The 27,701-nt window shown below is 31.4% G+C and overlaps 1 protein-coding gene across 2 annotated transcripts in view; it reads right to left on the reverse strand.

The window, feature by feature from the left end:
• LOC143058268 (histamine H4 receptor-like) overlaps positions 1 to 9,774 on the reverse strand; it is a 34,005-nt gene extending 24,231 nt beyond the window's left edge. The window contains exon 1 of one of the 2 annotated variants that reach the window (XM_076231742.1): positions 9,619 to 9,774. The gene's annotated coding sequence lies outside the window, so the exon portion shown is untranslated. The remainder of the gene's footprint in view (positions 1 to 9,618) is intronic. The other variant, XM_076231739.1, reaches the window with a different exon arrangement.
• Between the last annotated feature and the right edge of the window lie 17,927 nt (positions 9,775 to 27,701).

The raw sequence follows: 27,701 nt of genomic DNA on the forward strand, positions 1-27,701 counted from the left end.
TCTTAATTATACCCTATTCTATAATTTTGCTGTTGTAGTTTATATGTTGATCTCCCCTTATTTAAAAGATCGTAATCTTAGTCTTAGCTAGTTACTTTATGAAAACAAAATCCTTAGATATAAAAAAAAGAAGAGGTGATTTAATTGCCAATGAGACAACTCTCCACAAGAGACCAAAATGACACAGAAATTAACAACTGTAGGTCACCGTACGGCCTTCAACAATGAGCAAAGCCCATACCACATAGGCAGCTATAAAAAGCCTCGAAATGACAATGTAAAACAATTCAAACGAGAAAACTAACGGCCTTATTCATGTACAAAAATGAACGAAAAACAAATATGGAACACATAAACAAACGACAACCACTGAATTACAGGCTACTGACTTGGGACAGGCACACAGACAGGAATCTTTCTTCGTTACATGTATCGATGTGAAAATCATACGATATTTTTTTTAATGACAGCTGACCTCATTCATGAAGGTCAAATTAAAGTGCTTAACAAAACGTACATTTTTTTCTGTTTAAGAAAAGTGCAAACTTTAAGGTAAAACAAGCTTATTAAAGATTTATAGCTTTAAGAGTCAAACTTTTCTTATACAAGTACCCATACGAGTACAAAGAGTTAACAAAGTGTTACCACTCAAATACGAGTCATAAAAAAATAATTCGATACATGTTTTCTGGTGTATAATTTGGGGTTTAGTATGACGTCCATTATCACTGAACTAGTATACATATTTGTTCAGGGGCCGGCTGAAGGACACCTTCGGGTGCGGAAGTTTCTCGCGTCATTGAAGACCCATTGGTGGCCTTCGGCTGTTGTCTGCTCTATGGTCGGGTTGTTGTCGCTAAGACCCATTACCCATTATCTTTCTCAATTTTATTGTATATTGTTTTTATCAGTTTGTTATTTCATAAGATAAAACATTTTCTACGTCATACTACATGTTAACATTTCCGTCTTCCTGCTATTTAATCACAGTGATATTATGTATGTACTTTCTCCATAACTTTAATTTTGCATACTTTCCGTTATATAGGCCATACCTTGGCATATAATGGTTTACTGTTATAAATTGTTATTTGGATGGAGAGTTGTATCGTTGGCACTCATACAACATCTTCCTTTATCTATATACGAGATGTGTTTAGAACCTGTTTTCGCCCATTGCATCCGAAGAATTAAAATAGTATTTCAAATATATTAGGTTACATTTCGATGGTTATAAAACAAAAACAATCAGATGTTAGAAAACGAATTGAAGTTTTATTCGGGTAGTTTACTCTTAACATCATCTGATCATGAAACGTCTGAACCTAAAAAAATCCAGTCTTGTTAAGTGACATTATCGTATTGTAAATTCACTAATGTTCCGACCATTCTTGCAGTGTAGCCTGTAGTTCATTTTGACAACACTGGATTTAATTGCATAGAAAATGCGATTGAAAACTACTGAAAGTGTGAAAATAGACTGAATAGCTCGTATTAAACAAACTGCACTCACATGAACTGAATTGTACTGAATTCACCGCTATGAATTATGACTGGCTGACTGAACATGAGTTATTGTATATTTTATTTTGTCATTCAATTATTTGACTGCTTACCCTTCCGGCACATGACATCACCCCTAGTTTTTGGTAGGGTTTGTGTTGCTTATTTTTTAGTTTTATGTGTTGCGTCATGTGTACTATTGTTTGTCTGTTTGTCTTTCTAATTTTTAGCCATGGCGTTGTCAGTTTATTTTCGATTTATGATTTTGACAGTCCCGTTGGTATTTTCGTTCCTCTTTTAATACCTTATCAGAAGAAAATAACTTTTTGAGTGTTAATTACTAATGATATTATATTACCTTTTGATCTCCAACTGTGCCTAAAAGAAGGGCGAACGTTACCAGAGGGACATTCAAAGTCATAGATGCTCGAAAATAAACTGCATACCATGCTTCAGTAATGGTTTACTTTATAAATTGTTATTTGGATGGAGAGTTGTCTCATTGGCACTCATACCACATCTTCCTATATCTATTGAATGAGAAATCAAACTTTTCTATTCATTCAAAACGGTGTAAAAAATATAAATGCGTAGTTTAAATGTAATATCAATGAGGAATTCCATTTCCGTTTATATTAAAACAATTTCAATTTGAAATATCTTAATAGCAACGACGGATGTCGTTTCTTGTAAATCAGCAAATTGAATGTCTAAATACAAGTTTTCTTCTTTTAGACAGGTATTTCCTGTTTTCCAAAGCAAAGGATGAGGTAATCATGATATGGAGAAGTGAGGCCACGAAACACGTACACCACAATTAACAGATTCTGATTTTAAAGTCAAACTGTGTATAAGAAATGAAACTCTAAAACGTTACATTAGTGCAATTGAAATTAAGGTAACTACTTCATTCATTTGTTTTAATTTCGGATTAGCTTTTATTTCAAATACCGAATTTAAGGAATATTATCAAATGGCAACTTCAAAAACGCAAACAAAACAAACGAATTGAAAACACCTGTCATACTCCTGACTTGGTATAGACATTTCCTAATGTAGAAAATGGTTGATTGAACATGAATTTCACACATTTCATGTGAAGAGAACAGTCAACAGAACGAAATCAGGAATAGTTCTACCGAAATCCTAACTTAAAACAGTTTCTGGCAGATGCTGTTCTACAATAGAACTAATTTCATAAGTTATAACTAAGAACTCATTCACAGAGATATTGCGATTGGTTTGTGCAATTTGCAACAGACATCCGGTTTATAGACACTGGTATTTGCAAAAGAATAAGGGGGAAAAATGTATATTCCAAAGAAATATAAAAATATGAGATTTTTACAGTTTTTATTCTGGATTATTTTTAATCAGTCTTCTCTATATCATTTTGGATCGGTCTATTAGATAACAGATTCTGTCATTTCTTCCCGAAAACATATAAATAGTTTAAACAGACTTTTGCGTGTGTACTATAAATTAGTTTTATGGCAGAACGTTTCTTTACAACAGTAAATGCCATATTTTTCTGTGAGTTCTAAAGAGATGTTATATCTGATTCAAACTGTGGTTCAATCATTTTTTTAAACAACTAACTTTTTTACCAGTATTCACCATTATAACACTTAATTTGTTTTACAAGAAGGGTTATTTTTCAGAGAAAACAACGCAATCATCTTTAGATAAACGCCTTTAAAAAGCAGACGACATCCTTCTAAAGGCAGGTGATATAACAGAGACTCAAATGTTTTTGTTAAATACGATTAAATAAGTAGTTCCGCATTCCTTTTATATGAAAATCGAATTATGTCGTTTCAATACTTAAACTTTCATGTTGAACAAATGTTTAGTATCATATACGCATCAATGTCCTTACAAAAACATTTCTGATTTTATGGTCACGTGTCACAAAAGATGAGCCATGATATCCCTATCTAATTTATATTCGATTAGATGATACGATTTTTACATCACGTTGTATGTTAACATAACGTACCTTCTGACATACCTTTACTACGATTTACATTACTTTTTTTAGTTATTTTTTATAAATTTATGATTAGGATTTTCTTATTCCAGACTACCTGAGCCGTTTTTGGCACAACTCTATATAGATTTTTGGATCCTCAGTGCTCTTCTACATTGTTCTTGTTTGGCTTTATAACTATTTTGATATTAGCGTCATTGATGAGTCTTATTTCGACGAAACGCGCGTCTGGCGAACTAAATTATAATCCTAGTACCTTTGATAAGTGTTAAATATTTCGACTCTATGTTTGGATCATTTGAAAAAACCTCAGCGGACAATGTGGCATTACATGAAGTAGGGAAAAACACCGACAGACTTAATTTTTTGTTTTGGTATCATTGTTCTATTTTGGTTATTAATAAAACGTTTTAAGAATTACCCTAGACAACCCATCAATTATGGTAATTTATGCTTTATTATTGAAGATAAAAAAACACACAATAAGATTGGTTATTAACAACTTGCCGAAAATGGCTAATCATATAGCTTTGGAAAACGGTAATAATGCTGTTTTGATATTGATAATTCAGAGCACTTGACATCGCCCCCAGTTTTTGGTGGGTTCGTGTTGCTTTAGTTTTCTATGTTGTGTCTTCTGTACTGTTATTTGTCTGTTTGTCTGTTTATTTTTAGCAATGTCGTTGTCAATTTTTTTTCAATTTATGAGTTTGACTGTCCCTCTGGTATCTTTCTTTCCTCTATTTGAAGTTGTTTTAACGATGAGCCTCTATATATTGCCCTTTTTAGTAATTTTAAGTCTTTGGAGATTTTACATTATACACTTTGCAAGAAATTCAATAAGTCGGATCGACGTAGAATGGAATCCAATCATAACAGCATCTATGTAAGTTTAACAGAAATTATCTCTTTACCATTATTTTATTACGTGCTATAAAGAACCGTTGTGACCGTTTTATAACTGTAATGAATCTTCTTCATCATTTTCCGTTGTCTAGTATAAAAACGTTTAATCATGGAAATAAATGGAAAAAGAATAAATACTTTCAAGGTCGTATTTACAGGAAAGAAAAGTAGGCAACAAGGTTAGTTCATTCTACTAAGTAAACATATATTAATTCATTTGACGTAAAAGAGGGACGACAGATACCAGAGGGACAGTCAAACTCATAAATCGAAAATAAACTGATTACACCATGGCTAAAAATGAAAAGGACAAACAGACAAACAATAGTACACATGACACAACATATAAAACTAAAGAATAAACAGCACGAACCCCACCAAAAACTATTGGTGATCTCAGGTGCTCCGGAAGGGTAAACAGATCCTGATCGGCATGTGGCACCCGTCGTGTTGCTAATGAGATAACAAATCCAGTAAATAGTCTTATTTGTTAGGTCACATTTATGAAAGGGAAGGGGATTGTAGTTACGACGTAAGGAACATATCCGATATCATTTGTGAAACGGTTATTCAATAACGGTCACCCAACTCGTGATGGCATCCGTAAAATTTACGAAGAGATGATTTCAACTTAACCATTTGGAACTCTTGATCCAATAGCTTCCTTGTGAATAACAACCTAGAAAATCATGATAGGAAATGCAAGCACGGGAATATCGTATCAATTGGGAGATATAAACACCGTTTGTAGGTGAAATGTTGTTACTTAGAAATGGAAAGTTCACAATTGGAAAGCTGAAATCATCTCTTTTGTCGTGAAGTTTTGTTTTCAATCGACCCCCATTGTCAATGTCTGGATGTTAGTCAAGATATGAGGCCGACTTAACTGTATCTGTTGTATCCTTAATCTCTAGTTCAATGGGATAGATGCGTTCGACATAGTCACCAAATTTTGAATTATTTAGTTAAAGAACATGATCTTTATAGCGGAAAGTAGAGTTAAAGGATATTGCTAACTTCTTATCTTTCTTCCTTGGAAGTTCCTGTATGAAGTCAGCCTCATAATAATAAAGAAACAAGTCAGAAAAGAGGGGCACAATTCGTTGCTATTGGAATGCCAATAGCCTATTGAAAAACACATCCTCCTTAAAAGTGATTTGAAATAATCTCGATAAGTTTAGCTTCTTTTTTTCTAAATTCACGTATACAAAAAACTAGTTTTTCTAGAAAAATGCGTTGTTTGTACATAAATCTTATTATATTTTCTTGCACGTAAATCGTCGTAGATGTTTTCTAGTACATCATAATCTTGAAATGATACTCAAGATGTAAACATAGGTCCCCTTTGCGTTTTATTTTCTTTGTATAGCATAAATTGAAACATTTCCTGTAGATTCTTATATATATTGTAATATTCTAAGTAATCTCCGCTTAAAGTCGAAATCAAGCAATACAATCATTTAATTTCAATCCACTTTAAAATTCACTGTCTGAACTGTCCCCCTCCTTTTTGTCAATACAAGATTGTCAAAGTTATTGAACTAGCATAGATGGACACTTGCAAAAAAGGAAAATCCCAAAAATAAAAACTCTGAGGAAAATTCAAAACGGACAATCTCCAATCAAATGACAAAATCAAAAGCTCAAATAGATCAAACGAATGGATAACAACTGTCATATTCCTGACTTGGTACAGGTATTTTGTTATGTAGAAAATTGTGGATTGAACCTGGTGTTATAGCTTGCTACTTTTACGACACTATTGGGATATAACAGACATTATAATGGTATTTGTATCTTCGATATACAGATATGATTAATGTTTTGAAATAACATAAACACAAAAGTTGGACATACAATCATTACATCTTACGGTATACTCAAACTAACGCAGGATCATATTATAAATCATGGATTTAAACAACAATTCAATATACACCAATATATTCAAATTATAATAGATCGTATAGAAATTTTCTTTACTTGGAAATAACCACACAGTACTGTTTGTATATTGTTGTGTTTTTATGAAGATAAATGTGAAATACATTTCTTATCTGATTTACGTCATTTGAATGCCATAGGAGAAAGTTTTTTGTTTGCAAATCTAATTCATTTTTGTCCATAACAGAGAAACATGATGCCGATAAATCAAATATTCGTCAATCTAATTGGAATCTAACGAGAAAACGTCACTTCCGGATTACAACAGGATAAAATGTAAAAGACTAGGTCGTTTATTTGATGAAATCAGCGTTCAATAATATGATTATTGTCATATTTGTAGAATTCATCAAACTATCCCTCTTGATGCCAATTTGTATTGGTTCATGATTACGAAAACATTGATCATATTTTTTTCAATAAATTAAAGCCGGTAATGTTGAGATATCAAAGTCGCAAATTTTGCTTTATACACACAAAAAATGTTAATCATTAGAAAAGGCATACAGTCTCACCGCATTGAAGTTCTTCTTTTTGTTGTTCTTGAAAAGTAAACAATACTATTCAAAATTGCTGACTATGCGGTATATTTATTGTTCATTGTTAAAGGCGGTACGTTGACCTACAGTTGTTTATTTCTTTGTCATTTTGGTCTCTTGTGGAGAGTTGTCTCATTGGCAATCATACTACATCTTCTTTTTGTATAACACTTGTTTCCGAAGGAAATACCAAATCAAGGTTTTGAATTCCTCTTAACAACGTTCGAAGTGTGACTTTAGTTAGGAGGTTAATGAGCCGAAATTCTTTTTTTTATATATTTTCAATAAATGACAGACATCCTTGAAATACATACGATAAAAGTTCCCTCTTTAAAAAACGTAGTAAAAAATATGCCGAACTATAAGGTAAATTACAAAATATGAACTTGACAAAATCAAATGTTCGACTATGTAAAGGAAGGAACTGAAACTAAACAAACGCACCGACTATTTCAACCATATGATAGATTATTTAATATATACATTTAGTACTTTAATCCGTTAAAATTATAATATGATTTGTACTTGGGTTGTATACATCCTAATTATTATAGAATAACTAATCGAAGAATTCAAATAGAGAAACATATTCAACGAGTGACCGAACAACACATTAATTCACGAATGCGCGTAGTGCATGCGTTAATTATCAGTGTTGTTCGGTCACGAGTTGAATATTTTTCGATATTTGAATTCTTTAATTAGTTTTTCTTTTTATTACATTGGCAAATGGCTTTTTTAAAAGAAATTAATGTAAAACATGTATAGAACTATATCTTTTTTCTGACGCATTCACAATTTGTTTTGATTCTCCTGTTGTCGACGTCTTGACAACGCTTATTGTTGCATGACGTCAGAGAGTGAAAAAAACCACGTTTATTTCACATGTGAAATTATCGGTTTTTATTTAACTGGGAAATCAATGTAGTTCATTGCAACCAATGTAATAAGCTGTTTTATTGCTTTAACAATAGAATATATTAAAATTTATTACATACTTAGTAGTGAATACAGATAAATTGTATTTGTAATACAATCATTGGCAAGCGTGCTGTATCAACCACCCGTGATGATATCGATATCAGCACGTTTGCAAAAGCTTTATCACACCTTTAACCTGTATGACGTCACGTCATCGATTGCAGTCACTGTTGCAAAGGCTTTTTAAAGGCCCTAATCTGTATGACGTCATGTCAAACCTATAATCTGTATGACGTCATTTCAAACCTCCTTATCTGTATGACGTCATGTCACATAAAAAACATCTATTTGAGGTATATGTATATAATAAAGTGTATATGATATGGCTTTTTCAATATTACACACCGTATCAACCCTCAACCAATATAATCCCTCAAGCAGAGCTCTTGGGATTATATTGGTGTCTCTGGTTGATACGGATGCGATATTGAAAACGCCATGTGATATTCTCTATGTAATTGCATGTTTATTTTTATTAAAACAAAAGATATTTTTTTTTTAAATGTATTATATATTTGTTTTCATCATAACAATTTGTCAGTAACAATTTTCAGTTGTATCCTGATCTATACATGAGACGTGGATGCAGAAAAGATTGACTATACGCAAAGTTCAATCTAATTTACATCCAGCTGCTAACATATTTACTAAGCTTTCATCGTGGAATATTTCATGTAAGCAGTATTTCTTTTTACGATTGTTACCAGTGGATAATTGACCTTATGCGTATTATACATGTTGTTTCTTGATGCGATTGATAATTAACGATAACGATAACCCTTTAATCATATTTCTTAATAAAGAATATAATTGGACCTTTGGTGGTGCAGCTATTAATCTATCTTATGAGTTTTATTGACCTTGATATGACGACACATTGACCTAATGGAGTCTTCAAGGTCACGAAGGATTTTTAGGTAATGTTTTAAATTAACAATTAAAATTAGCTATAAAATCAGGTTTAATCTTTCATTTTCCTCATTAGAAAATGCCTGTATCAAGCCAGGAATATAACAGTTGTTATCAATTCGTTTGATGTGTTTGAGCGCTGGATTTTGCCATTTGACTACGGATGTCCCCGTTTTGAATTTTACTCGGATTGCGGTATTTTGGTTATTTTGTTATTTTATGGTTGCATACTGCAATGGTGTATTAATTAATAATAACTCATAAGCCTTTCATGTTTTTCTCACAAGAAAAAACATGAAGTCAAACCTTTAATTTCCCTGATGTTTTCTAATCAGACAATCAGCTTTCAACTATTTGTCTTTTATTTTTTAATAAAACAATAGAGATCGATGTCTTTGAACATTTAAGTTTCATTTTCAAATTTGACATTTAATTTCGTTTTTCAATTCAAAAACGTTACAAATTAAATATTGATCGTCTTATCTTACCTACATTTTCAATTTCTGTTACGAATTATTCTAACCTAACAGAGAAATGCTGATAGTTTTACTTTAGAAAAGGCAATTAATTCTCTCAACTAGAACCTTTGTTAGTATTCGATAAATTTATAAAATTTCAAAGGTATTTATCAACTCAATACCATTACTTGTAGTATTTTACATTTCCCTATGGAAAAACCTAACAGAGAAATACTGATAGTTTGGCTTTATCAAAGACAATTATTCTCTTTACTTTAACAAAATGTATTCAATAAAATAGTGAACTTTTTAAAGGTATCCATGAACATGATCAACTCAATACAATTACAAGTAGTCTTTGAATTAAAATATTTAAAATCGTTCTTACCTTGACAGAAAAATACTGATAGTTTTATTTTATCATAAAACAATTGATTCCCTGTCCTAGCACAGTTTTGTCTGATAGTAGAGAAGCTAGCGTTAGATATCAGGATTTTATTTCCGATATAATACATTTACTTTGCGTGGCTTTATATACATCCCACAGTGGATAACACTTAAATAATAAAACAGTTTAGGTACGTTCGCTATATCTGACTCTTGTTAATTAGATGCTATGTGATTTTTCATACAATTAGTCTATGGTTTTCTTTGTGTTTAAAGCTCACTGGTTTCAATATTGATAATAACGTGACAGAAATCAGCAAAATTGACGACAATTCAGCAGAGAATATGAAATATGATAGGTTTAACATCTCTCAATAATTAAGAAAATGTCTATGTTAAATGTATAAAAAATCTAGAGAGGATCATTTCCCGCCAAATTGACAATTCAGCAGAGACTAGGAAATATGAGAGGTTTTACATTTCCTAATAATTAAGAAAATGCCTATGTTAAATATATGAAAAATCTAGAGAGAATCATTTCCCGCCAAATTGACAATTCAGCAGAGAATAGGAAATATGATAGGTTTTACATTCGTGAATAATTAAGATATTACATTGATTGTGTCCTGGGTATAGAGTTGCAATCAACATTAAAATGTCATGACTTTTTCAAATGCATACAGGTTATTTATTCATTATTGGAAGAGGGACAATTGAAAAGTTTAACAAAGCATTAAACCCTTTGAAATAGGTAGGATGAGTTTCTCGTGAATTTATGTTACACAAAAGTCTTCTAAAATGTTTTTTTTTATTTGATTTCAAATGCATACAAGTTATACTCTCATTCTAGGAAGAGGGACAATTGAAAAATTGTAACAAAGCATTATAAACCTTGAAAGAGGTAGGGTGAATTGCTCGTGAATTTGAATTACACTAGAATCATTTAAAATGATTTTCTTAACTTTGATTTCAAATGCTTACAAGCTATAAACTAATTCTTGGAGGAGGGACAACTGAAAAAGTTTAACAGAGCATTATAAACTTTGAAAGAGGTAGGGTGATTTTCTCATGAATTTTAGTTACACAAGAATCATCTAAAAAAGGTTTTCATAAATTTAATTTCTTTTTCACTCGCCTTTTATATGGTCATTTTTATAAATTTCCTGTCACAAAACTTTGATTTAGTAAACTATTTACACAACTGGGTCGATGCTTTATATTTTACTAGACTGAAAAATGTATATGTTATTCAAAATCTCATGCAAACAAGACCGGAAAAGGAAGTCGATTTCTGAGCAAATTTGGTGATTTAAAAAAAGTCTGAATAAAAAAGTTACAATTTTGAATTCATTAGTATACTGGAAAAATCGGAAAATTTCCTTATTTTTTTCCCAACCGTAATTAGGAACTTCTGGTAGACGTTTCGTCCCCGAGGTATCACCAGCCAAGTAGTCATCATTTCGGTGTTGACATGAATATCCATTATGTGATATTTTTTTTTTATTTTCCTGTTACAAAACTTTGAATTTCCGAAAAACGAAGGATTTTGTTTTTCCAGGAATAGATTACCTAAGCAGTATTTAACACAACTTTTTGGAATTTTGGGTCCTCAATGCTCTTCAACTTTGCACTTGTTTGGCTGTTTAACTTTTGTGATCTGAGCGTCACTGGTGAGTCTGATGTACACGAAACGCGGCTGGTGGATGTTTCGTCCCCGAGTGTATCACCAGCCTAGTAGTCAGCACTTCGGTGTTGACATGAATATCAATCATATGGTAATTTTTTGAAAAATTTCCTGTTACAAAACTTTCAAAAATTTTTGAATTTTTCGAAAAACTAAGGATTTACCTATCCAAAAAAATAGATTACCTTAGACGTAATTGGCACAACCTTTAGGAAATTTCGGTGCCCAATGCTCTTCAACTTTGTATTTGTTTGGCTTTACAACTATTTTGATCTCAGCGTCACAGATGAGTCTTATGTAGACGAAACGCGCGTCTGGCGTATTAAATTATAATCCTGGTACCTTTGATAACTATTTCTGTATTTAGCTTTATCAGGAACGCCCAAAGCAAAAAGTACCGAAAATCGTTGAAGAGCTATATGTCAAAAATACCCAAAATAAATAACCAAATTCATCTAAGTCCAACTTTGCCTGAGGGAGTTGAAACCTTAGTTTCATAATGATAATGTATCTAAATTACCAATTAGGTTTGGGACGTCTACATATTGTTTAATTCCCAAGCACAATTATAAATAAAACATCATATTACCAAGATTAAAATTATGTTATTTATAATTATAACCATACTAATTATTATTCATATCTACACAAAAGTGTTGAGAAATGAATTGGTGATTTTCTCGTGAAGGTAGCTTACCCCAGAAGTGTAAACAGGTAATTAGTGAGACAAAAAACTTTTCCTTGAATAAGCTGAGTTGCTAGATGTTGATAAGGATTTATTTAACCAATTCAGTATATAGGATGAAATGGTACATATTGTGTATGGTGTTTTTTTTATACTTTATTTTCTCATTTCACTCTTTTTAACTAAAAATAAATTTTAATTTTCTTGCGTCTCCATAATACCAACCACAAAACAATAATACGTATACCGTTACGTGTCAAATATTTGCATTGAAATTATGTCTGTATTAATTAGACAAACACCATTATCGGGACCATCCTCAAAATTTATTATACACATAAAACACAAGACAAATTTCCGAATTAGTTTTTACCTTAAATGATTACATATAACATCAGTTCATTCAAATAATATACATTCAACAAGATAAGCGCTAAATTGATAAATAAACGCCACATATATAATGCATGAACTGTTATACTGATATTCCTATACACAAAAAACGTACTACTCGTTGGATGGTCTCTGCCGTTATCTATAACTTTTCTGGAGCACGCACGACTTTAAATACTAACGGAACTGCTTACTCAGTTGTTAATACAATTAGCCCACTTCGTATATGAAAATCACACGCCTGTCGTACATAAATATACTGTCCGTAATGTATTTAGGAGAATTAGATATAAAGTGGGCAAATGTAAGAAAGTGGAACAGCATATTCTAAGTCAATAGGTCAAATGTCATTATCATTGCAATATGATTTTACGGTAGTTTCACAATTAAAAAAGGGTATTAATTTAAATCCAAAGCAAAATATACAATGTAGTACATGTTTTTAATTTGTCTTTCCAACATGTCTAGGCACACTTATATTTAGAACTCTTGAAATAAAATGTCTTTACTAAATAAATGTGCAGTTCTTAACCATAAGTTGACAACTTTAAAAAAAAAACAAAAAAACTAGAGGCATCAGTACGTAGTCTAAAAATCTTCAAAAACAGAAATCCTGTGTTCACGTATTTCATTATCACCTTTTTAAACGCTCTCTGTTTAAAGACATTTTCAATATTCCAAATAAGGCAACATTTCGTTGCAAAATAATTCATTTCTAAAACTCGGCTGTATGTCAAAGTATAAATACAATAGAGATATCCATTTCATCAGCTAAGACGCCTTCTTCTTATTTCTTATCCTCTCTCGGGTGAACAATTGCTTCCGAAAACCCATTAGCCATTACCGTTACATTCACTATTATGAGTGGTTCTATGTAAAGAAGAAACAAGAGGGGCGATATGTGCAGTATTAATCACCTATACATTTATTTAAACGCACTATCTTTATCTACATGCAAATAAGAAGAGAAGGTATGATTTTCAAAAGTTAGCGTGGATCAAAAAATTAATTAAAAATATCTAAAATTCAGGGTTCATATTTAACAGCTCTTGAAGGTTTCAATACAAATCAAGACGGTTCGTGTTGTTTTTTCTTTAGTTTTCTATGTTGTGTCATGTGTGCTGTTGTTTGTTTGTCTTTGTCATTTTTAGTAATGGCGTTGTCAGTTAGTTTTAGATTTATGAGTTTGACTGTCCCTTTGGTATCTTTCGTCCCTCTTTTAAAGCGGAAAAGAAGTATGATATATGTATTGTACGAAAACCATTTTGATATCCTATAAAATAATGTGCTATTAACCTATGAATTTAAAATAAGGAGATTCGATTGCCAATGAGATAACTCTCAACCAGAGACCAGATCACATAGAAGGTAACAAAAAATGAAACCTGTTATTTGATATTCAATTTTTTTAAATCCGTTTTATACATCATTTCGTGGTCTGATGTACGGTAGCCATTTGAATTAGGTTTACACCTGTTTGTATGTGATTGTAACAGATGAGTCTTTTGTAGAGGAAACGCGCGTCTAGAATAAAATACAAAGTGTCAATCTTGAGTTTATTGACCGATAATGTATCGACCTATTAACTCAAAAAGAACTCTTAGTATAATGTTTGGTAGGTCCCATTCGGGGACTAAGATTGTAATACAAACCAAACAGTAGAAACATATTCATTGTGATCTGTCAAACAGATATTTAGAAATAGTCAGCCAACTCATGATGGCGTCTGTAATGTTTGCAAAGGAGTGATTTCATCTTCATCACTTGACACTCTTAGTTGATAGCTTCTTTGAATATAAAAAAATTGAAAACAACACGTTTAATAATTTCGTGCGTCCGAAGCGCTTTTCGGGATTTACCTTCATCACGAACGCTCAAAGCCAAACAGATAACTTATAGAACAGATCTAAAGGTTGCATTTCTGTAAATATTGACAATGCAATTTCCCATAGGAACTCCTTTTACGGCTAAAACTGTACCACTTTTACTATGAAGTTTTGAAAAAAATCTTATCCTAGAATTGAAAGTTCATATGCACCACAATTTTTTTCAAAGGTCAAAATATAGGGCTGTGCGGCATATTTTCAACGTTTATATCCCCTGAACTTCTCAGAGTTTAAACTTACACTAATTTTCTTAACTACCCCTACCTCGAATGAAAGGTTACCACAGATTTCAATGTAAACAATATGCACGTGTTTATTTACTGGTAACATTCCCAAGTTCTGTCTCTGCGATATGGAACACAGAGAGCATAACTGGGAACCAGTATGTAAACAAAATGAATTTTCTATGAATATTCAATTACTCCCCAAAAGAGGCGTGTTTTGAGAAACAGCTGTATTTACAAAGTGCAACCTAAACCGCGTAATAACGATATAAAAAGAAATAAAGAAGAAATCAGAGATACTGGCCAGACAAAAATATAATAGACATATTTTTTTCATTCGTTTGATGTGTTTGTCCTTTTTGTATTGCCATAACAAGTAAAATCTCAAAAACTTAGAGGAAAATCAATTTGGAAAGTCCATAATCACATGGCAATTTCAAATAACAAAACGCATCAAAAACGAATGGACAAGAACTGTCATATTCCTGACTTGGTACAGGCATTATCAAATGTAGAAAATGGTGGATTAGGGACTCTTCGTTCTGAATTTTCGTGTCACAGTTGGACTGCAAACGATTTAATGGCTTCTAAGGTCAAGACATTGGTCACGTGATAAAAGGTGAGAGTTTACGATATTTTGGTTAGTGTGCATGCCTCGTGGTTTTTGGACTGGTATAGTCTTATTTGTACTCGTACAATTAAAAATCAAAGTGTTCAATTTTAGATTGATTAAGCTTTCTCATTTTATATAATTATTATTACAAAGTGATGTTCAAGTGTTAAAAATTCATAAGTGAAGTGAAACCTTTTTTTTGAAAATTTGAGGAGGTCCACGGAAAATCCCTAATAATTCCTTAAATAGATATGGTAACGTGTTGAGGGGTATAAAATATGAAGTAAAACCATTTTTGGGGCTCTTATTGGACCCTTTCAGATCTCAAAAACCCCGGATACGCAATTGTGTCAGCTTTTTCGTTCCGAAGCGGAGATCAAAGGGAGAGAACTCGGTACATGCATCTTAGGATACTGCAAGTTAACAACAGTAAATTCGAGAAAAATTATTGATTGAAGTTATATTTCGACACTTTCTTGAATAACTTTTCAATGTTTCATGTTCCTCTACTGCTTTAACATTAAAATAGTCATGGAATGGTTTAAAATGACATGTTTGTCATCTATACTTGGTGTTAAAAAATCTACTCCCAATTTTATTTTATATGGAGAACTAGGTAGATATCCTACTGACATATTTATAAAGAGCAGAATGATAGGTATGTGGAAAAGGCTCATATGTAATAAACAAGACAAGATATCTGCTATGTTGTACAAATTGTTGTTTAATATGCATACGAAAGATTTTATTCCATTCTAAGTGGATAACATATATTGAAAATATCTTGAATGATTAAAAATGTCTTTTTAAATATAATCATGGTTTAGAATATTATTTACTTAATTTACCAGATGATTTGAAAAAAAGCCTTATGCAATTTTAGATGTCTAAATCATCGACTCCAATTGAAAGGGGTCGCTTTTGGGGTATAGAACGTGATGACAGAATTTGTGACATATGTAACAAAAACCAACTAGGGGATGAATATCATTACTTATTTAATTGTACTTTTTTCAATAATGAAAGGAAATCTTGATTACCTTGTAATCTTATTACCAACCATAATACTGACAAATTTTATGAGTTATTTAATTCTGACTCTTACAATGTTGTTCTTAAAATTGCAAACTTTGTAAAATTGTACTAGCTGTCGTTAATTAAACTATTATTGTTTCAACCATATGTCCATTTGAAGTTTACTGTCTTCCTTTACATGCATTACTTTTTCAAATAAATGTATATATGTTAATGAATGATTATAATGTCCACTGGATTACTTTAATACTTTGTTATTTTGTTATATTATGTTATTGTTCACATACCCCTGTTGGGGTCTTTGAGAAATAAAAAACTTGAAAACTTGAAAACTTGTCAAGTACTTACAGGATTTTGAAAACTTCCAAAGAAGAAAATTATAATTTTATCTGACTTTTCTCTGAAACTTGGATTTATTGTAAGTTCTCAAACACCCATTTGGTAAATAAAAGGATACAAGAGGGGTTTATCAGCTATTTGTCAGCAGAATCGTGTTACAATAGAATTAAACTTTTCATAACATTAAAATAAAAATATGGTAAAAAGTAGATGTAGTCATTGCATGCTTCAAAATTGTGAACATCAACATTGTGTGAAAACAAGTCAATTTGCAGTGAGCAGAAGTACGTGTATAATATTTGTTATATATTCCTGTTTTAAGATACAGTAGGGGTGCCAAGTTGTCTGGGGATTGGAATCCCTTCTTTTTATAGAAGATTAATGCATTTGAATGGAAGCATACAGTTGGAACCCTACCCCCTTTTATTTTTGGTTGAGAATTCCCCCACCCCTGTTTAAAATTGTCTGGATCCATACCGAGATAAGAAACTGTAGAGTAAGATGTACAAGTTATGTTGCTCGCCTTAATAAAGAGAAAAAATCTGAACATCCAAAGATCCAGAATTGGGTTTAAAACATAAAAATTAACACAAAGATAACTGAACAAAAAGCTGTATTGCAAACTTATATCTTGCAGTTTCATAATTCCTATTATATGTATTATTTCTAGATTAGCTTTACTTCTTTTTTTCTTATAATTGAATTCAAAAGTCATGCAAACAGCTGTTGAGTCCTTTCAATTAGATTATTGATTGAATAATAAGCTATTAAAGCTGATCAGTATATAAAGTCTGAAAATGATTTGTTGAAATTAAAGAGTGGCATCAAGTCATAAAATATACTGAATCAACTTCAAATTTAATCCAAATACATATTTACCTCATCTAAAATGCATAAACTACAAAATTAAAAACCTGAGAATACTACAATGTATAACAAAGAGATTGGTCACTTCCCATGTTATAGAAGTATCTGACAAAAACAAAACTGACTTAAATACAGTATGTTCAGAAATTTTTGGAAGAATGGACAACAATGAAATTTTAATTATTCTGATATCAGAAATAATCTCATTGTATCAAATCAGAATGCAAATTCTTTTTATTGAGATAATCAATTTAATTGCGTTATTTACTTTAATTAAAACCTCATGATACTATCTTAATTTACAGTCATGACTAAGTTTGTCAACATCTCACTTACTTTGAATACTTAAGTTAACCTGTTAGAACTAAAATAAAGAGATATGTTGTATGATGAGATAAGATAAGATATTTTTATTCCAATTAAAGAGCAAAGTAATTTGTTACAATGATTTTTTATAATTGACACAATAGTTTTGAGATAAGTCATATTAATATGACTATGACCATCTCAATTCTAAGATTTTAAACCACAGCCAGATCAAAGCCCCATATATAGTAGAAAAATTAAAGGCATAACAATCAAATATATTATTAACAGGCAAATATTCTCAACATCTTAGATAAAACAATATCTGTACTTTACTGATATTTTGCTCAGTTCAAAACATTTATCATTGTTAAAGTTTTATTAATATAAATTGCAACACTTTTCAATACCTATAGGTTTTCTTGAATGAAAAGCCGATAAAATTTAGCACTTTGTTTTACCTTTTCAAAATTTTTACAACCTATTAATATATTATCATAAAATTCTTTTCTCAAAACGTTATAAAGGGGACACTGAATTTAAATATGGTATAATTGCCAATGAGATAACAGTCTAGAAACTATCCACAAGAGTCCAAGTGTCTGTTAGTAGTTAAATTATACGTCACCTTACAGACATCAACAATGAATACATTTCAAATTCATTGTTTTCAAGCAAATCAGGAAAAAAGAGTAATACTAGCTAGCTTTTGTCTCATTACATGTACAAAAGAATATAAGAAATAATAATATAAATCAGAAAATAACTTAGACCAAAAAGACAGGACTTATCCACTGGACTATATGTAAAGTATTCCCTTACTAATCCTTAGAGGAGCTGCTGTATACTTAGAAAAAATGATGTTGAGGACTTGGCCCATCAATCAGCATTAATTTTTAGACACTATTATGACTATATATATACATTATGGTCAATAAATATTGCAAGCTGCCTTATTTGTTCCAACCTATGAGTATTATAAAATTAATACTTAGGGTGGGAATTAAACCCATGTATGTTCATTTACTCTATATTCTTCTGTATGTACATACATTGTAAATGTGAAATATACCACATGCAAAAAAAAATGCTGTAATGTAAATATGGTAATTTGTGAACCTCATTACAGCCTCATTTTTTTAAAGGCCTAGTAAAGGAAGTTCCTGGACCTACCTAGACGTATTTCTTAGGCAAGTGTATTAAATAACTCTTGAAAGTACAACACGATAATGGTAATTGCTAAGTATTTAGTAACAACAATGTGCAATTAAGGTAAAGAAACATCAACAATCCCACGGTTCACATGTTTGTCTCAAAACGACCCATCAGCCTTATTATCACGAATTTTTGCTAAAGCATACAGTTAAATATTCTGGTTATCTTATAAGTTCTATAAAGAATGCATTTTCTGTAATGACTTGTGTATGCATGGAAATATAACGAAGATAACATTGATTTTTTACCGTAAATTTTGAATACACAACATTCCCGGGGTATCCCCACAAAACACATGGCTGCTTTGTAACGATGGCTGGTAACGTGTAGCCACTTTCTAACGGTTAATGTAATTGGATGATTTTTAAAGATCAATAATAAAATTGCTAATAAATGATTGGATACAAAATCTTGTCGGCTTATAAACAGATGAAAAAAATGTAAACATTAAAATCCACCATTTTGACGTATGAAACAAACTAATTTTCAATCTTGGATTAAAGGACATTGCACACATTACCAGCGTATCTTGCATAATCAGTCATCTGCAAATATATCTTTCAATTTGTTTTTACACTTACTTTTTATGTTTTAGTTAATTTAATGTTTTAATTTACTACAGAACGGAACATCAATCTCAAAGATGCCGTAGAAAACTGTCAGTTCGGTATTTTTTTGTATTTTACTTTTTTATGTAATAACATGAATATATCCTTTTCTAAATGTTTTTATAATTCATAACACAAAATTAATATATTTCAATTAGTTGTGCATATTCTTGGCTCTCGTTAACATGTATAATTGAGGGAAGTGAATTTTACTTACTATTAATGGAAAAAATATATAGCACATAAATTTCAATATTGAACTTTTGATCTTAAAATGAAAGCAGTTAAAACATTTAATTGAATTCAGCTATTCGTAAATAACACGTCTTCTATTTGGCTGTAAGTTTCTTGTATATACTCTAATACACAGAATTTTGACATGTAACCGTGACGTCATCAACTATTTTCATCATCCAGTCATTAAGGATGGAATAAATAATTTATTTATAAAGAATGACTGTAATGTTGTTTTTCTATCTATCCTAAATAACCTCAAAATGTAGTGCACACTTTTGAATGATCAGCTAAGCAGGTTATTCAGTGTATTATGGTATTTCTTCATAGACAGTTTCTGAAACAGTATTACAAGCATTCCGTAAATTGAATTTTGCTGTTACCCTTATTCGCTGTTTGTATGTTTTTCTTTATAGAAATTTGAGATTGGCATCTTCGTCATGTCAATTGTTTATTGGCTAAATAAGATACTCGTCTAAAATGTATATATGTGATGATTTAAAGATAAGGAAATTGCTTTTTATATACCGTACAGTATTTTCGACTTCGAAAGGATTAATGACATTATTTGAATAATGCGTAGACGTATGCGTAGACGGTATGTTTTACAACTATTGCACTTAATCCTTTCTCAGACATGACACATAATTATAGTTATAAAAAGTCAATAAATCTACATAACTTTATTACAATGACAATATATAAGATATACCGTAAATTGGGGATCATATTCAGAACATCAGATGTGATCCAAGTTTTTATTAACCAAGTTATAAGATCACAGTCGGGCATTGTTCTTAATTAATCATTTGATCAAATAACAAAAAGGATTTTAATCAAAACCCAAATCAAAGATATACATACAATAATTAAAATCATTTATATATTATAACAGATAGTTAAAATTAAGTATGGACATGGCACAACATTTTTGGAATTTTTGGGTCCTCAATGCTCTTCAACTTTGTACGTGTTTGGCTTTATAACTATTTACATCTGAGCGTCACTGATGAGTCTTATGTAGACGAAACGCGCGTCTGGCGTATTAAATTATAATCCTGGTACCCTTGATAACTATTGTACATGATACTGTTGCATGCACTATTATTAACATTGCGGTTTGGTAGTACGCCAGTGTATACATCCGTATCAGAAACTAAATTCATTCAAAAGATAAAATACTTTCACCTCAATATCAATAACTTTCAAAAGTGCATTTCTTAACTAACTATGAACATTGCGTATGACATTGATTCGTGCACTGTTAATTATATATTAAATATCCTGTTTGGTACCTATTTAAAGTACATCGACAATTTTACAATTTTATAACGGAGATTTAGTACTTTCAGTTTATTATTAGTACATGTATATGCCAAAACAATTTGATAGTACGTAGGTTGGTATTTATCAATTATGTTATCTGTTTAACGAAATAATCGACTGGATCTTTTAGTGCTTTTTTTGTACCTTGGTGTTCTACTGGTCGAGATCATAGGAATGTTTGAGTGCAGATTACCTTATTGTACCTTATCACGGATTTGTTCGTCTCTCTTAAGTATGGTGTTTCGTCAATGGTCTTTGTTTATCTATAATGTGTGTTTGTCCTTTGGTGGATTTTTTTTTTTTTATTTAATTACAGATATACATGGTAAAAATAAAATGGGGAATGTGTCAAAGAGGCAACAACCTGACAAGCAGAAGGTCACCAATAGGTGTTCAATGCAGAGAGTAATTCCCGCACCCGGAGGCGTTCTTCAGCTGGCCCCAAACAAACACATACACTAGCTTAGTGATAATAAACGCCATACCAAATGGTAGTTTATTTTATTTTCCTTCATACCTTGTCTAGGTAAGAAGGCAAAGTGGTAAATCTTTGAATGACTAGAATAATACTTTAAAACTTGATCCATTGACATTAGTGTACTGGATTGTTGTATGTAAAGGGAGCAAGCTTCAATGCTTTCTATTAATGTCTGAATAAGTGTAAATAAATCATTAATATATATATCACACGTGTACGTGTACATGTTTAATAAGGTTGTTTAGTCACTTTTACATTTGAAAACACAAGACATGCATTTTTTCTCATTTGCCTGCAATGTTAGACTTTTTTTGTTCATTCAATCCAATCGGTCACGCACGATGATGTAATGCGTATCATGTATTTTATTAATAAAACGAAAGTTATTAACTAAATTTTAAATCTCGTAGATTTATAAAAATTATGGTAAAAGAAATAAAACTGAAAGAATCTAAACAAGAGAGAAATTCTTAACAGTGTTAAAAGTAAAATACCAAAAAATATCACAGGAAAATACGAGTCAGAAAATTCATTATCAAACGGCAACATCAAAAGCTCAAACACATCAAGCGATAGGAATGATTTTGTCATATTCCTGATTTGATACACAATTTCCTTATGACAAACAGACAAATAATAGTATAGAAGACACAACATAGAATACTAAAGACTAAGCAACACGAAACCCACAAAAACAATATGAACTTTGATCGGTCTACACATAACATTATTAGTCGCATTTCAAAATTTTATAAAGTGCAGCACTGTGCATATTCTGTGGTTGGAAAGAGTCGACCATATGTCATAGAAATAGATACAACAGAGTAAAACATTTCCTCGGCTATGAAGATCTCTTATAATTTATTATACTCTCTAGGATAAACACATGATGCCGGAAATGTATCAGACAATACCAATACGTTAGATATGAAACTTCGTTGTTAGACTAGGTTAATAGGAAGCAAGTGGGATTCAACGTTTTCCTCGAAGTGATAAACTTCATATGCACTTTAATTCAATTTCGTATCGATGAATATGGGTTGTTTTTAAGCTTTTGTAGCAGAACAGAAGTATTGTTGAAAGGTTAGCTCTTCTATTAATGGCCATTTATATATGGTTTTTGTGGGGTTCATGTTGATTAGTCTTTAGTGTTCTATGTTGTATAGTGTGAACTATGATTTGTCTGTAACTGTTTTATTTAGCCATGTCGTTATAAGTTTATTTTCTATCTATGAGTTTGAATGTCTCTCTGATATCTTTCGCCCCTCTTTTTTAAACCAGGGTCCAAAAACAATGTGCTTTCTTCATGTGTTATCTATAATTAGTGGTCGTCTTGCTTTACCTGAAATGGTTTGCGCATGTACTGATTTTTTGTAGTGGATGAATACCCCCCTCCCCATATCCTTTGTTTTTCTTTTTATAATCAAAAGGGATTGGTTGGTAGCAGGTAAAACTGCTTCAACACAATCAAATTGTCAATTCAGTTTATATTGATCGATGTTGTTTGTTGTAGTTCGTCTTTGCATTTTTTGGATGTTAACATATATTTGAAAGGGTCGGGAGTCGATGGTTGATGTGGGTTTTGTTTTTTTTTTTTTTTTTTTGTACTGTGGGGTTCTTTGGCAAATTCAGTTCATTTCTATTATATTATACATCTTAAGCCTAACTGTATTCTATTTTATTTGCATGTGCTTTACACATTTTCTCAAATAGTCATTTTAACCATTTAAAACATAATAAATTAGACATACCAGTACCGATGTTAAAGAGTCATAAATTAATACAAAAGATACAATAAAAAATCATCAGAGTTTATCGCGTTACCTATAAATACTAGTATGTTGAATTAAGTGTATCGACTGGATGAGAGTCTTTTGCTATGCATGCATCATCCGCGAAGCAAATCCACAGTCAGACTAGTTGTCCTAGTCGTTTTAATGACAAAAACTATTTGAGTAGGTTTCAATATCATATGCGTTTTTTATCAGTGCTATTGATAAGGCTCACTAACAGCAATCTGAGATCACCCCTAGTTTTTGGTTGGGTTCGTGTTGCTTATTCTTTAGTTTTCTATGTTATGTCATGTGTACTATTGTTTGTCTGTTTGCCTTATTTATTTTTAGCCATGACGTTGTCAGTTTAATTTTTTTATGAGTTCGACCGTCCCTTTGGTATCATTCATCTCTCTTTTACAGCAAACTACTTCGTACAATCAATATCAAATTCCATATTTTAAACATGTTCTCCTATACCATTTCAACAAATATAGAAGTTGCTCAATGTTCCCGTAATGGACATAGTGTGTCTAAGTACCTATCCAACTATTGTGAATATTAATGACACTTATGATACAGACAAAAACTAAAATATCGATGATATATCGTTTAAAGTTGGACGTAGAATGGGATGAAACGTGTTCATAAATAGATATTTTAAAATATATAACATTTGATTTAAATAACTGAAAGATTAAAAATTAAAATTTAGAAAACTTATATTGCAAAGTATACTGTTTCAATCAGATCACTTTTAAAATCATTGTTGATTCAGAAATATTATAGGTCGTTTCTGTGTGTGTAACATTTTAATGTCATGTTTCTGTTGTGTCGTTGTTCTCCTCTTATATTTGAAATGTTTCCCTCACTTTTAGTTTGTAACCCGGATTTATTTTTTTCTCAATCGATTTATAAGTTTCGAACAGCGGTATACTACTCTTGCTTTATTTGAAACAGCTGTCTTTAAAGCACTTCAAACCAAGAGTTTATAAAGTGTTATTTGCATTCATTTAAATGAGGCCCCTCATGGGGGGGGGGGTCCTAGTAATCACATAATCACCATTTTTTTGCCAATATAATCACATAATCATTAAATATTTGCTTATCTTTAGTAATCAAATAATCATAAACTAAAAATACAGTCCTAGGTAATCAAATAATCATGAAATATTTGGCTTAATAATCAAATAATCATTAAAAAAACGGCCAAGTAATCACATAATCAAAAACCCCATGAGGGCCCTCTTAAATGCTACTACATATCAGAACTTACAAGTAAAATATATAAACAATGATAAACACGACAAAAAGGTGCAAAAATTAATGCGACTACCAAAGAAGGAATGACAGAATACGATTCCTTTTTTTAATGTTATGTGCTAGCCACAGTGTAAGTATTAGATGTAAAATACCTTTTCAAATGAACTCCAGTAAATTTCTTAATATTATGGAAGTTTCTTAGAAAATACTGTTCATACTTTCCTTATAGGAACTAAAGACATTTTCTATTTACGGGTTTATGATTTCTTGATTTGTTTTTTGATTTTTTCATTTCTATTGTTGCTGTTGCTGTCATTTGTTCATTGTGAACTCGTTTCCTGAAATTGACAAGATAGCAATCAACAATTCTGGAACTGTAATTTCAAAAACAATATATGTTAAACACATAAAAAAGCATTGTTTTATTTCCAAAATAGAAAAATTAGATTCAGAAATGGTGATGCTTAGATGGTTGTTACTGTATTTTGAACGTTCTTATTTGATCAGCAGTAATTTCCAAGCACGAAACTGAATATCAGATATACAAAATAGTTCTACACCTTGATTCTTAGTATACTAATCCCAAACGGAAATACAATACGAACTTAAATACAATAGACAATAGATTAAGATTACACCGATTCCAAGAAAAGTCTTCAATCGACTTTTCTAATCTATTTGTTACTATATTGGCTTATTTAATGGTTGATGTATCAATTTAAACTCTGCCTGATCAGCTAAAAACATTTGTGTTGCAATATATTGCAAAACTAGTAAGGAGTGTTTATTTTAACTTAACAAAACATTATTGTTTAATTTGTGTTGTTTTAACGGATACACAGATGTATTTCATATTTGTTTTCTGCATTTACATGAATTAACAATCATTGAAAGTATCCATATTTTCCATCAATTCGTACATTTATGAATATAAAAAAAGAAGATGTAGTATGATTGCCAATGAGACAACTATCCACAAAAGACCAAAATGACACAGACATTAACAACTATAGGTCACCGTACGGCCTTCAACAATGAGCAAAGCCCATACCGCATAGTCAGCTATAAAACCCCCCGATAAGACAATGTAAAACAATTCAAACGAGAAAACTAACGGCCTTATTTATGCAAAAAAAAAATGAACCAAAAACAAATATGTAACACATAAACAAACGACAACCACTGAATTACAGGCTCCTGACTTGGGACAGGCACATACATAAATAATGTGGCGGGGTTAAACATGTTGCGGAATCCCAACCCTCCCCCTAACCTGGGACAGTGGTTTAACAGTGCAACATAAGAACGAACTATACAAATCAGTTGAAAAAGGCTTAACTCATCAGATGGACAAAAATACAAGTGGACGTGGATGTTTATTTTACAAATGAAATCATCAACACAACATCATAATGAATTCTAAAAACAGTTAACAAGTGGGGGTGTTGCACAAATATAAACAAATACAAATAATAAATGTTAGATATTAGGTGACTATCAAAAATTAAAATTTGAAGAATGTAAAACAACACTCATTTTCTTCTTCTTCCAAGTAAGGAACCAGATTCAATGACTGTATGTATTAGGTCCTGCGCAGTGTGACTGTCGGAAAAGTTTTCTCATGGCTATTTACATTTGAAACATTCTCTTTATGTAAACAGTCAAAACTCTGACCAAAAGGGAATGACAAAAACATCTGTTAGATCATACCCTGGAAATTAAAGATTTTGAACATGAGTTCCATGTTGCTCAGGCAAACGATCAATTAAAAATTTATAATTCACAAAAAGTCATAACAGCTAGAAGGAGTACATAGCATAAGAGTCATTAGGAAAACCAAAATGAATAATTTGCAAAAATAGCGTTCCCATTACATCAATCAGACTCAAATATTTGTGGATATAGATATTGAAGGAAGCTGTTAAACCAGGTGTTCCAAGCGGTGAAATTTCAAAACATGTATTATAATAAATATGAAAAAGTGGTATAGATAAACTGTTCACCAAAGACCATTCCTTCGTAGATGTTAGTAACTTGTTGTCACCGTAGAGCCTTCAACAATGATCAAACTCCATACAGAATATATGTAAACGGTCCCATTATGACAACATATAAATCATAGAAAAAAGTAAAATCACAAAAATACTGAACTCCGAGGAAAATTCAAAAAGGAGAGTCCATAATCAAGAAAACAAGACAAAATAATCAACGAAAATAAATATAGATATGTCGATAAAATAAAAACCACTGAAAATAAAATAAAATACACGTTTTCCTTCTTATCAAAAGTAAATCTCTGCGTGATACTAGTATGGATAATCCTCATAAATACGAAAAGACGTGTAATTTTTGTGGGCATTGACAAATTCCAAAAGTAAAGGAACATTTTCTGTATTACTGTTCTTCACCTTTAAGTCAAAGTAGAAGTATTCAACACGTAAGCTGGTTATCTTCTTTGTAGCATATGGGTATTTGATAAAATTGGGAATAAAAATGGTAAATGTGTCAAAGAGACTACAACTCGACCAAAGAGCAGACAACAGCCGAAGACCACCAATGGTTTTTCATTGCAGCAAGAAACTCCCGCACCCGAACGCGTGCTTCAGCTTGCCCCTAAACGAAATTGTATACTAGTTCAGTTAGTGTGGACGTCATACTGAACTCCGAAATATACACAAGAAACTAAAATTAAAAATGATACAAGTCTAACAAAGGCCAGAGACTCATAAATTTGGACAGGCGCAAAAATGAAGCAAGGCTAAAAATGTTTTGTGAGATCTCAAACCTCCGCCTTTACATCTAGCCAATGTAGAAAAAAACAAACACACTACAATATGCACAGTGAGACTCAGTTCAAAAGAAGTCCGAATCCGATGTCAGAATATGTAACAAAAGAAACTACACAAAATGACAATGATACATTAATTCACAAAGGACTGCTAGCAGTTTCTGACACAACAGCTGTAGGCCTCAATTAAACTGATTGAAAGGTTATGTCTTCATCATATGAATATCAAGTACAATCCCTCCCGTTAGTTGAGTATCTTTGTTTTTCGTTCCTTTTTATATATAAATAAGGCCGTTAGTTTTCTCTTTTGAATTGTTTTACATTGTCATTTCGGGGCCTTTAATAGCTGACTATGCAGTATGGGCTTT

The sequence above is a fragment of the Mytilus galloprovincialis genome, chromosome 14, assembly GCF_965363235.1.
Source record: "Mytilus galloprovincialis chromosome 14, xbMytGall1.hap1.1, whole genome shotgun sequence".
Classification (NCBI taxonomy): domain Eukaryota; kingdom Metazoa; phylum Mollusca; class Bivalvia; order Mytilida; family Mytilidae; genus Mytilus; species Mytilus galloprovincialis.